The sequence below is a fragment of the Pholcus phalangioides genome, unplaced genomic scaffold, assembly GCF_987345545.1.
Source record: "Pholcus phalangioides strain wild (caught in Gottingen) unplaced genomic scaffold, Ppha-v1.0 ptg000020l_1, whole genome shotgun sequence".
NCBI lineage: Eukaryota > Metazoa > Arthropoda > Arachnida > Araneae > Pholcidae > Pholcus > Pholcus phalangioides.
In genome coordinates this window covers 7737146-7755666 of record NW_028301613.1, presented here as the reverse complement: position 1 = coordinate 7755666, position 18521 = coordinate 7737146, and the positions used below count along the sequence as shown (strand labels likewise).

The 18521-nt window shown below is 41.1% G+C and overlaps 1 non-coding gene across 1 annotated transcript; it reads left to right on the top strand.

Annotated features, from left to right (window-relative positions):
• The first annotated feature begins 9733 nt into the window (after positions 1-9733).
• On the top strand, positions 9734-9815 carry TRNAS-UGA (transfer RNA serine (anticodon UGA)). The gene has a single exon. It is a non-coding gene; the product is annotated as a tRNA-Ser (tRNA).
• Positions 9816-18521: the final 8706 nt, after the last annotated feature.

Below are 18521 nucleotides of genomic sequence, written 5' to 3'. Positions count from 1 at the left end.
GAATGACATTAATTTACCTTTTAAACTCATTTTAATCAAATCATTGATATAAACAAGAAGTAATGATGGCCCTAGGACCGATCCTTGCGGGACTCCTTTCATTACCTTCTGAAATGTGCTGATTTCCACATTTATTATAACAGCTTGTTTCCTATCATAATACAGTAGTATGTTTTAAACCAGTTTATATAGTACATTTCCTCTTATTCCTGCTGAAAAGAGTTTTTTTGTTAGACCATCCAAATCAACATAATCGAATGCACGTTTTAAATCTAAGAAGACTGTAATGGAGTATTTATTGTTATTAAATCCATTGTTTAAATGATTACTTAATTCAACAATAGTCATTTCAGTGTTTTTGTTTTTTTTGAAAGCCATATTGGCTAGCTGCAAAACAATTTTTGTTATTTAAAAAAGCCGATTAGTTGTTTTTTTAATACATTTCTCTATTATTTTTGAAAAAACTGGAAGAATTGATATCGGTCTATAAAAAATTTACTAAATCATTGATATTTCCTGTCTTATAAGTTGGGTTTACAATAGAATATTTTAACTCATTGTAAAAACATCCATTCGGTAAATGATGCATCAACTATATTTTTTTTAATATATCAAAATGATAGTAATTTTTGTGGTTAATTTGCTTTAATATCTTTTAATTCTGTTATTATTCCTTTTAATGTTTCATCAGAGGTCTCTGAATAAAGCATAGAGTTACTGGAATTATTAAAAACATTTTCTTGTATTGTACGAGGGCAGTTCGCAGTTTCTTCTGTATCGTCCAGATTCCTTCTAATAAAATCATTATTAAAACTTTCAGCCAAATCTCTAGGGTTTTGAAATTGTGGTGAGGGGTTTTGTTTCGTATTTTTATTCCATACGTGTTCGTTGATACACTTCCCCATTGTACTCTTTTGTTATTTTCACACGTATCAAACATTTCTTTAATATATTTTTTGCTTTGTTTTTTTTATATATTTTTTGAAATTTCTGTTGTTGAATCTTTATATTCAATCTCATAGAATAAAATGTATGGGTGTTTTTTATGCTTTCTATATAATCTTTCTTTGTGTGATGCTGTTTTTTTTTTCAATTATTTCTTCGCTAATCCATTTGTTTTTCACATTTTTTAGGATTTCTTTTTATCTTTTTGGTCCATAGACCTGAATTCATCGTCACAATATCCATGAGATTTCTGTATTTATTTTGACTACAGTTCTCATCCAAGATACTTTTTAGGTTTATGTGAGAAATGAAATTTTAAATTTTTTTATAATTTAAAATCGTTATTTGTGATTTGTTTCATTTCTTTTCTTTATTTCTGTTTCCAAAAATGTATATATCCTATTATTGGATAAAGGTCAGTTATGTGAGTTTTATATACATTAAATTTATGATTTGTACTTATTTTTTTTTGTTCTATAGAAGACATGATCGAGACACGTTTTAGTTCCATTAATCTCTCCCGATATGTATTCGTGTAACGTACTAAAGCCATTTATTGACATTATGTCCAGATATTGTGATGTTTCTCTATCATTACCATGTATAAATTAATATTTATATCTCCAACTATTAAACACACTATTTCTTCTAGCATATTTCATATAAGTTTCTAATTCTTTATTGAATTGTGAAGAATTGTGAATGAGTGAGAGCGATAAAGCTGCAATATTTCATGTCATAATTCGAAAACCTTTAAAGCTGTTTCAAATTTGAACTGATTTTCCTGCATTATTTTGATGTTTTTGTTTACATACATAATTACCCCCTTCCCGATCTGTTATACGTCTTACAGTTAATAAAACAATTGTAATCAATAATATTTTCTATGTCTTTTATATAGTAGTTATAGACTTCGCCACTTTCTATCAATATTTCGCACAAACATATAATATCAATAGTTGCATTTAAAGACCTCAAGAACACTAGAAAATTATCAAAATTTGTCCTCAGGCTTTGTATATTCAATGTCAGGAATGTTAGTGCCTTGTTTGTTTTGTTGGGTATATTTGAAAAGGTTTTTATATCTCTAAGTTCCTCCAGAGGCTGTTATTCCTGGCCATGAATTAAGTTTTCAATGTTCATCTCTATGTAGGCTCGATTCAAATTTGTGAAGTTGCTCTTTATTACTTATTCGCATTATTTTTGAGTTCTCATCCCTCCGAAGGAATATCTTGCCCTCTTTTACTCAAGCAAATTTGAAATTCAGCTCGAATTTTGTTTGACGTACCATATGGGAGAGGATCTTGTTTTCCATTGTCAGGTGTTCGTTTATGTATATTTTGGTTTCTTTGAAAATGGGATTTATTTTTTCAGCTGTTAGGTTATAATGATTCTTTGCCTTTTGAAGCCATATGTTTTTAGAGTTTGCTTTTTTGAAATAGCACAATATTATTGGTTTATTGTTGTTTCTTGTGTAGGTACTCTATGTGCACTTTCTATTTCTGTATTATCCTTGATATCCAAACATGTTTTAACTTTCAGGAGCATGTCGCTAACATTTTCATTTGTCACACCTCTGGGATCCCATTTGTATCATACTATTTGTACCATCTATATGTTGTTTGTTCTGCTCTTGGTTGCCAGCTCGTTTATACGACATTTCATTTCTTTCATTTCTGATTTCAAATTCTCGTTTTCCATTTTAATTTCCTTGTTTAGGCATTTTTCACGATTTTCAGGATTTAAGAGCATTATTTTGCATATTTCAGTAGTACAGTAAAGAAGGATTTTTTTACACAAGCTCTGTTTTTTTCCTAGTCCATTTCCCACAATTAACGTTTTCTCGGTGATATTGGCAACGATTGCCACACAAATTTACTTACTTTTGACATCATTTTTGGCAATGACTGCCGATTTTTCGGCGATAATATTTGTAGCAGTAAATAATTGATGGATTTAAAAATGGATGCTTTTAGTTATTTAAAATACGTCATCAAGGTAGCAAGTTCGTAAAATTTGGAGTAAATTTTATGAAATGTTTGGTTCGCAAGGGACATTTTGAAATGTCAGTTTGTGACAACAATAAAACGAAATCAGAAACTGGATCAACATTATTTCCCGTGGAAAAGCATGATTTTTCTAATTGTAAAAATCGCATAAGAAAATTTTCATTTAAAAATAACTAAAAGATTTTAGTGCAGGTACTTGAAAAATATTTTACGCAAATTTCATTTTTTTTTTTGTGTAATAAAAAACATTTCGTCGTCATTTTCATGATTTGAACGTCCCTTAAAAGAAGGAGAAGAAAAAACACAATTCAAGCAATGACGACGACGCTTCACATACACTGTATAAGATAAAAAGAAAACAAAAACATGACATAAAAATAACAAAGAATGAACAGAAATGGTGGAAAAAAACCCATAAAAAAAGAATGAAAAAGAATAAAAACACGTAAAACACACGAATGTAGCGAAAACCCTCTTGAGTTGATTGTTTAGCCGGAAGAAGGCTGGCTACACTCGCTGGGGGGCTTTCTTTGCTCCCTCCATGATAAGATCCTGAAGACCGTTCATAGCCGCAAGGAGAGGGGAGTGGGTGGTCTGGTGCCCCGGGTCGGAGGGGGCCCAGATTATGCCCTTTAACCTCTGCTTCAATATTAGGGGTCATTCAAGTATTACGTCAGCATCGGGGGGGGGGAGCTTTCGGATTTGCTGACTTTTGATGATAAGGGGGGAGGGTTTTTGATGGTTGCTTACGTCATCAACCACTCCTTTTTGAAGATATGAAATATTCTAAGCTGCTGACGAAATTTTGCTGACGGGGGGGGGGGGGGGTAGAGGGGGGGGGATCAAAAATGGCTAATAATATGCTTACGTAATACTTGAATGGCCCCCCTACGAGGAAGTGTGCCAAACTACGTATTTGCCCCGGCTGACAAAGTATCTAGTTACGGCCCTGAGACCGTTGATACTTTTCTTTCTTTTTCTTTCTTTCATACCGAGCACAACTCAGGTCTGTCGCCTTCTATGGGCACCTACCGAGCTTGCTCTGCTGGAAGTGTAAGTGTGTGTACCTAACAGCCTGAGTGCTTATCTTCTGTTGCGGCTGATTTTTCAGTGCTGCCATCTATATTTCAGGAGCGAAGTGTAATGATTAAATTTTATTTGTACTGTTTGTAGATCCGTTGATCTCTGTGGCGAGACTTTTCTAACGGGGAGATCGGCTCGCATTCACGCCTCGAAGTTGAGAACCACAGAAAACCAACTTCAGCCGACCACCACGGTGGCGACGGTGGGGTTCGAACCCGAGACGTCGCGATGCGAGTCCATCCCTATGATCGCTTCACCACCACAGACCTTTGATACCTGTAAATCAAAAAAAAACTCCGACTGGGTACGGAGCGTGTCAAAATGATACCGTCCCCTACAACAATGCTTCTCAAACTTTTCAAGCCCGCGGCCCGGTTTCATTCAGTTTTGTGAGTCGATGGCCCGGTCAAACAAACGACCAACGGAAAATGAATGAGGGAAAAATGAAACGGCTAGTCACTCGCGGCCCGGTATGAATGATACCAGGGCCCGGATATTGAGAAACACTGCCCTACAGTGTCTGAGGCAAGAGTGAGACTTTGCTACCCCACACAGTTGGTCAATCGTGATCTAGCTCCCATTCCTCTATTGAGCCCTTCGCAGCCCCTTTCCATAGTTGCTGGCTAATCGGTCTTGGTCTCTGCAGGCCCCCTTGGCCCATCATCACTTTCCGTCTACGTTGAGGTTCCCCCAGGCCGACCCTACACTCACATAGTTCGACGTCTGGACTGTCGGTTCTTTTCAGCTTTTCCTGAAAGGAGACGTACTTCACTGAGCCAAATGGCAGCATTCTTATGCTCATATGAAGTTTACACAATTAACATTGTGTTCACTTTGTGAGTCTCGTTTTCTGTTTTGAAAAAACGAAGCACCCCTGAAAAATAATCCGATCATTTCGAAATTTCGCATGCAAATTTCTTTATACCGAGTATGCAAATAATTAAATTTTCACGGCCAATGAATGCTAACTTCGGTCATAGCGCGCGCGTTTCTACAGCGAAACCAGCATTGGATAAAGCAAGTAACAATCGCGGACGGGTTGTTACTAAAACAATGTGAGCGGCAAAATTTGTATAGCCCCCCACATACTGCAAAGTCATAAATCCACCCTCTTGTTCACTGACAAACCGTACCATGGGCATCATTGTGCCCCCCCCCCAGCAATAATGACCATGCCCCCCTCCCCAGACTTCCAAGTCTATCTCCGCCTATGAACCGCACTTATTTGACACAACACATGTGAAGTCCTCTTCTATTTTTTCCCTCAGTACACCGAATGAAAATCTGAGTATTGGCCCCAGGCGCTAAATTCGAATCGATGCGAGAAACTTCCAGCTCTCGAACTTCTCAATTGGCGACAAAAAAAAAAAAAGATTTTATTTTCATAATCTACAATATCTCGGTATTAAAAATAAACGGGCTCTGCTGAGCCTCCCCAAAGAGGAAATCGCCTATCAGTACGGCCTTGACGGCAATTTTTCCTTTTCTGTCTTCTGGTTTCTTTTTTTTTTCTTCTACTCTCTCGTCTGTTAAGTGGCTCGACCTTGGCAGAGAAAATGACTTCTCAACGTGACAAGGAATAATCTGTTTGCCCGTGTTTTTTTGGGGGTGGAGGGAGAAAAAACACGGACATGAATACTGCAGAATTAATTACAAATATTCAAATAGCCATTAATATGTTGTCGATTAGGGATATGAAATCTCAAAATAGCCGTTTTGGCGTACAATAAACACACTAATGGTCGCCCATGTTGTTTGATGTGTCACGTGATTGAAAATATACGAAAGTGAGCATTGTTGTTGTTATCGTGTTATATTCCCAACAGTCTCTTCGGAATAATAACGTCCAGCAAAATTTATGATTAGATACTTTGTGTGTTTTTTCTCCTGCACGAACGCCAACACGTGGCTACATTATTACGAGAGGAAAAAGAAAGAGAGAAATGTGTTATCGGGAATGACTTGGCGCAATAAATAACGACTTGTCGAGATAACATTGATCTTTTTTTGTTACCCTTATCTCAAGTATCATAAGAAACTTCTTTTTTTTTAAAACTTCAAGGGCCATTTTTTTTTATGTACACGGTGCTCCTAATCTCATATTGATGATAATAACTTAAATCTTAGTCTTCGCCATTCTGTGTGTTATCTTTTTTTGGAGTTCTTGAAGTTCCGTCAAATTGACAGCCTTTTACCCATTAGATCAGTGTTTTCAAACCTTTTCCAGCCCGTGCCCTCCCACCCTTTGGACCAGGCCCGTCATTTGAGGGACATATACATTGAGTATATTTTTTTTGCCTCCCCTGGGAAAAGTTGAAATGGCGGCAAAAATTGCTTTGGACAATATTTTCCTCTCGTGGCCCTCCCTATCTAAAATCCAGGGCCTCCTACCCTCATTCAAGATTGAGACCCTTTTACTCATCATATTGAATTTAATCGAAACTGAATCTGTAATGGATAAGATCACTCTTTTTTGGAACACTGGGGCCAGACACGGATCCAGAAGGTAGGTGATCATTCCTACCAAGAGCCGAATCAAATGGGGACAAATGGGTCCGCGTAAAATACCTGTGACCCTAAGCTCCGAACACATCACCCTGGGTCCACATCTTCCCTGGACAAAAATTCAGTCATCTTTTTTCTGGTTTTATACATGGTCGTCTCAATATCGTGGGTCCCCGGGCAGAGTTATGTTCTGAGGCCCCATCCTTAGCTGAAAGAAACAACTTACATATTCTCATACTTACATTTGAAAATCACGGTACCAGATCTCGTCGTGAAGGCCTCCTATAGATCCCGGGTCGTGCCCATATGGGCCCATGGGTTTAGATAGCTGTGGCTTCTATGGACCCCGCTGAATTTTGAAAGTAGTCACAATTTTTTCCACCAAATTTAATTTCACCCCTTCACACTTGGCTGGCTCCCTTTTCAACTAATTTTCTCCTGTGGCCCCTCAAAATATTCCAGGACCGCAAGGGGGATACAAGGCCCCCAGGTTGAGAACCTCTGCATTAGATCGAACATGATCGACCCGTGACCATGGGAGTCATGTGACGTCACCTCAAACCTGATTTTTTAAAATTATAGCCCCTAGAGAGAGAGATATACAGTAGGTATATAACATCTAGCATCTAGTTGCAGGACTGTGGAGAACTCTTTTTTTTTCCCCCTCCGTAATGAAACCAAAAATGTCGCCAATTTCGTATGCAAGTGACTATTGTTAATGGACCATTTGATCATTTTTGTCTCACCACGGTCATTTTCTGCACACGAGGGCTAATTAGACCGGGACCTACAATTTATTGCCGATTCCGAACGGCAGGCTTGTTTTTTCACACCCATCGAGAGGTCGGTGCGCTAACCCCTCGGCGGGTAGCTCCCTGCGGTAGCAATTTTTTCTGTGGTCATGTCGCCGTTTCTATTGTACTCCTGTGTCAGGAAAGTTTTCTGACAAGGACGAACCGAGCATCGAATTTGCGACCAGGGCCGTCTTAAGGAGCATCATGGGCCCAGGGCAAAGTGATTTTTCTGAGGCCTCCCACCTTAGAAATTCTCGAAAAATTTAACTACTTCTCATCTTTCTGAGGCCCTCTCCTTATGAGGCCTCCGGACCGTGCCCGGGTGGGCCCATGCGTTAAGACGGCACTGCTCGCGACCCCTCTAAACATCCTTTGGTACTTTAGGCGAGTATCTTCTCGACCTGGGCTACCGCACCCCCTATTGTTAATAGACCCCGGAAGTTCGGGCAAAATGCCATAATTTGCCTATTTTCAGACTTTTTTTTGGTAAAAATGCCTTTTTTGAAATTTTCGTGTCATAAATGCCTATTTTAACGTAGTTTTTAAGCTTATTAGGGAATTTCAGAGACCATGATCTGTAAAACTTGGGATATTTGGAGCATTCAGAACTTCAAAAGTATTGCTCTCTTCCACCTCTCAGTATTAATTATCATCAGAAACCCCCCCCCCCCCCACTCCAGCCCCCCCCCCCCATTGGTGTTGCGGTGCATTAACTTTGCTTTGGCGGCGTTAGACGTGAATGATTTTGTTTCGGTTCAACAAAGCCCGTGTTAAGCCCCGTTCACAATGTGCAATAAAACATCCCGGGAAGTTCCCGGTAACGGGGATTTTCGCTATAAACCATTCACATGACGTTTAGTTCACGCCGGTAATCCCCCTCTTCTTTCCGGAAGTCGTCACTGGTTACGTGGATTGAACGGAAGTGCTTGATTCAAGATGGTTGACGAAGGAGCTTACAGTAGTTTTCGCGGCGCAAAGAATTGTGGGAGAGAAGGTCAGTGTCGACCACACAAAGAAAGATGGGTTGTTTTTTTGATGAGCTTCTCTCCCACCTAAAAAGTTGCCATGCCGGTAATTATATCCGAAGCGACCCCCCAATCTTACACATGTGAACGGGGCTTTAGAAAAGCAGAGAAATTTTTTTTTTCCTCCATATGCTTCACACATTCTAGCCAGTGCCGTCTTAATGCATGGGCACACCTGGGCACGGCCCGTGGGGGGGGGGGGGCTCAAGAGAAGAGGGGCCTCGCAAAAATGAGATCTAGTTGAAATTTTCTAGGATTTACCAGATAGGGCCTCCGAAAAACCACTTGGCCCGGGGGCCCGTGATATTCTTAAGACGGCCCTGGTTCTAGCTCAGGCATCGGACTGCGTTGTATATGACTGTCCCAAGAAGTCATGAATCGACATCATGGCTCACACAAGGCGTGGTAGGAGCAGACAGGGCTCTGCCCCTCCCCCTCCCATGCTGTTAGGATTCTATATTTTTGCACCATAAATACTGTACAAACAACCTTGGCTATTTATTAAGCATACATATTTAGTATTCGATTGAATTGAATACAGTCACCCTCAGGGGGTGTGTGACAGATGCGGCCACACAGAGCCCCGCACTTGAAGGACGGTATAATTTATTTACTTAAGTATTAAGTAAATAAAATATTAAATTATACCCCCATTTTATTAATATTTTATATTAATAAAATATTAATAATAATACCCCCTTTAAGTATTATTTATTTATTGATATTACCCCGTATGAGGGGTAATATCAATAAATAAATAATATATACATTTTTTAAATATAAAAATAGAACAAGATGGCCATGTTTCAACTATATATAGTGATTATTCATAATAATATAACAAATAAACGGGGATTATTCGTAACTCGAAGGAGCCCCGCAGATCATTTTCTCGCGTCTGGTAATGGTGGTCCTGGAATTGGCCTAATCCTGAGGGTCTACTAACAGTTTATTTTGGGCTTGAAATTAATCTAACTTGGATAATAATGCACTTATTATAAACTATAATTGAAGTAGGCTAATAGACGGATTATAAGTGCAACCAATTTTCCGGAATATATACCTTTGTTTTTAGTTATTTTTTCTTCCTTCCAAAGATTATAAATGCCCTTTTTTTAGTGTATGCCCTATTTTAGGCATTTTCATTGCCTTTTTTGTCTGCCTATTTCGACCATTTTTAGTGCCTAAGCTTCCGGGCTCTAATTATTACTAATTTTTCGCCAAAAAAGTCGCCAATTTAAGAGCTTGATGACGTAGAGTTGTGATGAATTAGCGACATCTGTTCAAACATGGCGTGGGGCGTTTAAATTCGACATTTTCATTGGCAGTTATTTGCAGCAAACCATTGTGTAGGAAAAGGCCCCTCCGACGTGCAGTCGTGGCCGAGTGGTTAAGGCGATGGACTTGAAATCCATTGGGGTCTCCCCGCGTAGGTTCGAATCCTGCCGACTGCGACTAGGCGCGCCTTTTTTTTTTATTTCTTCTAAATTCTATTTTTAAGGAATTAAATATTTTGTAGCCCTTGCCAAAAAAAAAAAAAAACCTCAAAAGAGTGACCGACAGGGCCATGACACAGGGTCAAAGTTATTGAGCACCAACACCCGCGTGCCTAATGTGACCCTCGGAGTCCTCTGAAACGTGTGGTCCACCACCTAAAACCTTAGTTTGCGGAAATAAACTAAGCGGCACATTTACAGATGATTTGAATGACCCGCGGTACAGTTCAGCATCAATTAAGAGGCCCGCGGCACACTTAATTCAGTAACGGCATACAACAGATTCGGAAAACTGGCTGAATGAAGAGATAGATATCGGTGTTTCAGGGAAGGGAAATTCATCTCTGCGAAAATTGATCCCTTAAGCGACCTGCGGCGTATTTACCGATCATTTAAGTGACCTGCGGCTGCGGAACAGTTAAGATCATTTGAGCGATACGCGTCCCATTTCGAGATCCCTTAAGTGACCTGCGGTGCATTTACAGATCATTTAAGTGACCTGCGGCTGCGGCACACTTCTAGATCCTTTGAACGGTCCGCGTCACATTCCGAGATCCCTTAAGCGACCTGCGGCGCATTTACAGATCATTTAAGTGACCTGCGGCTGCGGCACAGTTCTAGATCATTTGAGCTGTCCGCGTCACATTCCGAGATCCCTTAAGCGACCTGCGGTGCATTTACAGATCATTTAAGTGACCTGTGTCTGCGGCACACTTCTATATCATTTGAGCGGTCCGCGTCACATTTCGAGATCCCTTAAGCGACCTGCGGCGCATTTACAGATCATTTAAGTGACCTGCGGCTGCGGCACAGTTAAGATCATTTGAGCGATACGCGTCCCATTTCGAGATCCCTTAAGTGACCTGCGACGCATTTACAGATCATTTAAGTGACCTGTGTCTGCGGCACACTTCTATATCATTTGAGCGGTCCGCGTCACATTTCGAGATCCCTTAAGCGACCTGCGGCGCATTTACAGATCATTTAAGTGACCTGCGGCTGCGGCACAGTTAAGATCATTTGAGCGATACGCGTCCCATTTCGAGATCCCTTAAGTGACCTGCGACGCATTTACAGATCATTTAAGCGATCTGCGGCTGCGGCACAGTCTCAGATCACTTGAGCGGTTCGCTGTACATATCCAGGTTCCTTACGCGACATATTTACAGACAATGCCTTCTTAACGCATGGGCCCACCTAGACCAGACACGGTCCTGGGGCTTCAAATGCAGAGGGGCCTTATGAAAATGAGATCTGATTAAAATTTTAGCTCTTAAGACCGCATTGCCCAAAGAGTGTGTAAGCATAGCAATAACCAAAAGAGTGCCCTAAAGAGTGTTAAGCAGGGAGTGACTGATAGAGTGCCCTAAAGAGTGTTAAGCAGGGAGTGACTGATAGAGTGACATAGAGAAGTGTGTAGAAACGTCACGAGAGTGACAAAAAGTGCGACGTAGAGAATGCATGAGCATGACCCCAACATCCTGAAGCAGGGCTCCCAGGCGGGGATCTTTTATGGGCCTCCCGACCAGACTTTCACGGGGCCCCCTTTATGATGAAATTATAACGTGAAAAAAAAGGAGCCTTGTCAGCCCACCCCTTGTGGGGGTCATGAGCATGGGAGTGACCAGAGCTGTATTTAAGAGAGCGTATAAAAGCACGGGATTGACCGAAAGAGTGACCAAGAGACGAAAACAGTGGCATGTGAGCAACCAAAAGACTGACCTAGACGCATATTGATATGGGGGAGGGAGGAATCACTAAGTAGGTGGTCATAGTTGATGGAAAATTTCAGAATGGATGGTCAAGGAAATTAGACTACACAATGGAAAGGGGTCGGCAAAAGCTCTGTAGCCACAGGCGGACAAACCATAAAGCAGCATCTAGGTGCGCAATGGACCCAAGCGGGGATCCAGGGAGGTTACCCTCCTAAGAGCCGCGAATAACATGGGGAAAAATTTGTCTGTCCCGTAAAATACAGGACGATCCAACGAACCTACGCGATAAACCGCCCCTCCTGACACGTCACCATGGATCCGTGCCTGCATGGACCCCTATTATATTGTGAGTAGGACAATCATCCTGAAGGTCTGGGATGGAGGGGGGGGGGGGATCACCGCCCTTTCAGATCCGATCTACATAATCTCCTGACATTTGTAGCCAAGGTCCAAGAGATAAGATCGGCAGGAATAAGTCCTTAATTATTGCCTGTCTTGAAGGATTATGAAGGCAGAGTTATTTAGGCCGTCTCTCTCTTGCATTGCACGACCTACGCGTCGTCCTTTCACTCGATCTTTTAAGGCTAATCCTTACGTAACTGGCAATCCTTGGACAAAGAGACACTTGTTGTAGGTTCGGAGACGTAAATCTTCGAGATGAACCTTCGAACTACAATCCGCGATTTGTCATTCAACCCATTGAGGCCGGGTTTGCCGGCCTATCCATTATTCGTCGAGACGTGGAAAAAAAAAAGAAGCCAATCGTCGCCTAAGTATTTTGGTTGGATTAGTTGTCATTACCAGAATGGAAGCCACGCTACGGCAAGCGAATAAATGGTCGCCAATGAAGGAGAAGAGGGTCAATGATCTGCTTTGATTCCTTTATATCCGGCTTGTAAGCGGTCACTCAACTGTAATGCCGGAAATGACCAAAATCAATTTTACAATTCCTGTTCCACATGTGGTTTTTTTTACTGCAGAGGATGATAACCAGGGCCGTAACTATGTAACTATACGCCCGGGAATTGCGCCTGGTAACACCCGGGACAAATCGACATTTTGGTGTCCCTTAAGATGTAGAAGAAGCAGTTAAAGGGTGAATTCGGTGCTCCTTCTAGTCCAGTGCATGGGGCACCAGACCCGCCTGCTCCCTCCCTTTTTGCCGCCCTGATGATAACATTACGATGACCATGTGGTTTTTTTTTTTTTTTTGTTTTGACCGATCTCAGATCAAACTATGACCATGTGTCTTACCTTCTGTCTAATCCTAGGTCATCATGTGTTCTGTCTTTTGTTCAATCTTAGGTCACCGTGTGTGCTGTCTTCTGCCCAGTACTTTGTCAAACTGTAATCACGTGTCCTGTCTTCTGTTCAGTCCTAGGTCAGCATGTATGTCCTGTCTGTCGTCCACTACTTAGTCAACTGCAACCATCTGTCTTATGATAAGCTTTTGGTCAAACTGTAACCATGTGTCCTATCTTTTGACCAGCCTTAAGCCAAACTGTGACCATATTTTTTTTGAGCAGTCCTAGGTCAAAATGTTATCATGTGTCCTGTCTTTTGTCCAGCACTTGGTCAAACTGCAACGCTCTGTTTTTTGACCAGTCGTTGGCGAAAATATGGCCACACTTTTTCAACTATGAAAAATGCTCATGAAAAGCTGAATAGGATGGTTCAAGTTTATTCGTCTCTTTAATGAGGAATATTTAAGATTTCGGTGTGCATGGACCAAAACATTTTTGGAAGGATCCCTTGAGCCCAAGTTTACATACTTGAGGGAAGGGGGGGGGGGGAATGGACATCCAAAAAAAGAAAATAGCTTATTTGATTGTACAGCATAGGCAGAGATAGACTTGGAAGTCTGGGAGGGCACGATGATGATGATGATGTCAATTCATATATGCATATGTACAAATCGACTTCACCTTTGACGCTGGCCCCCACCCCCGCATCTCCGCCCATGTTGTACAGCAGTGGTTCCCAACCTTTTTCAGTCCGCGTACCCCCAGCTGGCTCGGTTCCTTACCGCGTACACCCCCCCCCCCCCCATCTGTTTCGACCAGTACAGTTTTCGAAAAACTTCAAAACAAGGTACGTGTTGAATTAAATACAAATACGACGCCACAACAGGCAAATTGCCCAACGAGGTGGCTGACTTAAGAACATCATGGATCCCCGAGCCATTTTTTGGAGGTCCTACCTACTACTGCTGCACCACGCATGCACCCCGCGGAACCCCCAACGAATCGGTACATGCGGGAATGTGCGTATACGTGTAGTGAAACCTGACGGGAAGTTTTTTTTTGTTTTTCTGTAATGCTTGTTATGTGTAGTGCTGCCATCTCCCACCAGTTTTTCTAACTATGAGTGAAACGTTATGATTGAATGATTTATCGTTGTAGGACTGTCACTCTCTGTGGCGAGACTTTTTAACGGAGAGATCGGCTCGCATTTGCGCCTTGAAGTTGGTAACCACAGAAAACCAACTTCAGCCGACCACCACTGTGGGGTTCGAACCCGGGTCCTCGCATCGCGAGTCCGTCACAACAACCACTCGACCACCACAGCGGATGAAATAAGATACATTCATTACTTGGCGTTTTTTTATTTTTGAAGTAAGCAAACAACACAAAGATTGGGAAAAACATTAATGTGATGTTTGGGATTGTAAATTGAATTACAAAGTTTTGAAAAATTAAGCTCAAAAGAGGATAAATACAAACTCAAATCGCGTTCAATTTGCTTCTATATTTATTCTTTATGTAAGTATACGAAGAAAACGTATTGTTCAACAAGATCGAACCTGTTCAATAAGCTCCGTGCTAACAATCGGCAACAAATACATTATAGCTTTTCTAGAAAGTTCAACGTATTCTCACCAAAGCGGCAAGCCCAAAAACTGACTAAGTTCGCCATTCAGCCATTGAAGAGGATCTTCAGAGGGGTATCTGATGCGAGCTCTAGCAATTTCTCCTCTTCCGCAATCAACAATGAAACCGGTTCAAAGTACTCTTCTTCGAAAGGATTAGATGTCCACTGATCAACCATTTCTGGCTCTGAAAAATATTTTTCAAACGAGGATTTTAAACCTTCCAAATGGCCGACTGTTAAATTTAGCCCAGCTTGTGACAAGAAATCGCGAAGTGTTTCAAACACTTCCTAAAAAAAAAGGGCTACCTCGTGCCGAAGTTCGAACAGCAAATGTCAGGACTTAACCCCGGGACAACCACCCAACTTCGGTGTGCAAAAGTGTTGTGAAGACTGTCCATGTCTTCACGCAACAATTTAAACAACCTGTAGTTGGTAGGATTCACCTTGACAAAGTTGACAACTTTGATCGCTTCATCAATAACGTTTCGCAAATTTGAGGCAACGGTTTCGATGCGGGGATCTGTCTGCGCAGTGAGTCCATTTCGTTTTGGGAGTGATTTCTGCCACGCGTGCCCGACGGCCCGAGTAGCAACTTTTCGTGTATTTTCTTCCATCTGTTGTGAGCCCAATGCATTTTGATCATTCAATTATTTTTTTAAGGAAATAATGATTAATTGCTTCAAATAAGTCTTTAGCAGTCGTACGACCCCTTCGATGGGTGGCAAATAAAAAGATTTACTTCGAATTCTCTTTCAAGTACTTAACAATAAACTCTCCTTATAGGAGCACTTTCCTCTGCAAGCGCATGCATCTGACAGCATCTTTTCACCAATAGTATAATTTTTTTCCTCGTCTCGCAATACGATAGCTAATGGAGGTTTCGGTAGCTTTGGCAGAATCAATTTTGGAAGATTCATAATATGTTTTCGCGTTTACAGGTGCACCGTAATTCATTTTAGTGTTTCAGTCCACTTCCGCACAGATCCAGTTTTAAGCCGCTGATCCATAGCGCCAATCACGTGATTAGTCGGTGCTTGGTAGAAAAGATGACGTAGGAAGTAGCGGGAGCAACACGCACACGCCTCAATACAAACGCCCACAACAAAAGTTAAACACAACACGAATTAATTCTTCGCTAGGCTGACCATATTTCCTCGAGAGAAATACGGGACATTGGGATTCCAAAATACGGGAAAATACGGGACATCGCCAATTATTGCCAAAAACGACGCCAAAACCACACGGTTTGGCGGATAAATCACAATGGCTGGAAATGATGCATGTATTCCACGAAAAAAAAAACGTTCACCGAGGCAAATGTGGGGGATTAGTATTCTCATACATAGATGTAATTATCATAAAATAATTTATGAGTTGAAAAATAATGTCAATCTTTGACTTCAATAAAGAATAAAAATTTAACTAGGCTTCGTGTAAAATACGGGAAGAACCGGGACACTATTGCCGAAAAGTCGGGACGGCCAAAAAAACAGAAAATACCTGGACTGTCCCGGGAAATACGGGACGTATGGTAACCCTATTCTTCGCTTTTATGCACAGCCCGGCATGTGTCAACAATCAAATCTAAAACGCCGAAGAAAAGTGAGGAAGGAGTTCAAGAATGCCGATCATAGGTTGGGCGCGTGCGGGAAGGCCGAACCTTCCAGCAACCCCTCTGTTATACTGTAGAAGGTTTCATTGATAGGGAAAGGTCAATATATTACAACTGACAATATTAGTAAAAACCCCTACCTACTTTTAAAATTTCTTTTTAATTATTTTGTTCTTTCTTTAGAGGGATGGCCACCATTACCATTTTCTTTTCGCGTACCCCCTAACGGCCTCTCGTGTACCCCCGGTTGGGAACCGCTGTTGTACAAGAATGTTGCGAAAAATATGTATAAAAAATATAAACTCATAATTCGATGCAACTTAATGAAAGAAATAATGAAAAGTTGGAGCTAATGAAAGAAATAATGAAAAGTTGGAGCTAATGAAAGAAATAATGAAAAGTTGGAGCTAATGAAAGAAATAATGAAAAGTTAAAGCTAGCGAAAGAAATAATGAAAATGTGGAACTAATGAAAGAAACAATGAAAATTTGATACTATAAATGAAAAAAATGACTGGAGAATTAATAAAATTCGGAATTGTGTGATGAAAGAAATGCTTGAAAATTGATGAGAGAAATCATTCCAGATTTAGTAAAATTTCAGATTTGATGAAAGAAACAAATTGGAAATCAATGAGATATATAAGTACAAACTTGAGACACCGCAGCCCTTGCAACGGCCCAGGGCCGTCATTTCAACTATCTCCCGAACTTGAACTCAGGCCCGTCATTTAATGGGGGCCGTTGCCCCCCCCCCCCCGCTTCTGAAAATACACTACTAATAGTATATATATATATATATATACACAAATATATATATATGCGTACTTTTAGTACATGCTCTTTGCCCCCCCCCTCCCCGGGGGGCCAAAAAGTTGAAATGACGGCCCTGCTTGAACTCGATGAAATGTTCAGTTCTTTTTCTGTTGCGTAGTAAAGCCGGGTTTTCCTAGGAGCAGGTTTCCTGTGCCGCGCGCAACGTGATTCGCCCAGCGCGACACGCCGTCCACTCACCAATAAGAAAAGCAGCATGACTGTTTTCCTACAGAGCGCAACGCGGCTCACGACAGCGCTTTACGTCGGTTATGAATGGCCGACTGCTTCTGGAGGAGTCAAATGCGTCGTGCGCCACGCATTTCACCGATCTTTTCTACATTTTTGTTGTGTTTTCTTTCCATTCTCTTTAAACCGGAGCATGCAGACGACAGAGTAACTGATCTTCCTCAAGGGACAGAGTCCGGGTCTTGTCTGGTACATCAGAGCAACTGATGGCCAGGCCATATACTATAATATAGCCTCCCTGATCTGATGCAAAAAACACAAATGCGTAACGTGATTATGTAACAAGTTTCTGCCGGCGCGAAATAGTCTAATTCGGTTGACGCGGAGCAAAAAACATATTTCTAGGAAAACCCCCAAGCCGCTTGAAAGATGCAGCGTTAGGAAAACCCGGCTTAACGTTCGAAACAAAGAACCCAGAACAAGCAGACGACAGTTGAGTTTTTGCTGTTTGATTAACTACTGTTCGTGCTGCCATCTAACTACGAAATAAAAGATGACTCATGTGATGGTGCTTTTTTTAGAATTAGAATAGCCGATGACTGTCCATAATAAATACGATCCATGAAAACTATCAAATGGAAGGGGAAAAAATGGCTTCGGATGTTATTTAATTATCCTTACTCGTGCCTCTAACAAGAAACTAAAATATTGCACCACAGGACGAATACGAAAATTCATAAAAAAATATGCATGAAAAATTGTATTAAAAACACCCCGTTTTTCCCCCTCTCATTATTTGTACCAACAAACAGTGGCGTAGCCAGAAATTTCGTTCGGGGGAGGACCAAAGTGATAAAACAATAGATTTGGCCGGCCATCTTTTTCCCTTTTTTTCGGCCATTTTCTCACATTTGACAGTTTGGTTTGAAGAATTTTGCCCGGTAGGACAATGCATATGGAAAATAATACGGGGGCACTCCCGTCATTCACGTGCTTTCATACACTCTAGGTCACTTTTGGTTGCTCACCAACCTGGTTCTTCACTATCTAGGTCAATGACCGTGTCTTCAAATCTCTAGTCAGAGGCGGATTCATGGCGTGATCGCCTTGAGCTATACCAGGGTTTCCTCAAAGTTTGAGGCTCAAACTGTATGCCGCCAGACAAAGGTGTTTTAAAGAGAGATACTGTTAAATTGCTCTGGGGATATGCGGATAATTGTGCCTTTCTACCCACTCTACTAATTTTTTTTCATCACTTATTCCTTGAATTTGCTGCCCCTCTGAACTAGTCACTCCCTAAAATACGACTCTGGTTGAGTCCATATACTAAAGACAGCTACAGTCATAACTGCAAGATTGACAAGATGTTTTGATACTGAGCATATTATGGTGCATTACATGTTGCGATGTCATCCATAGTGTGACAAAATATACATAAGGAATTTTAAAAACTGTTATAATCACA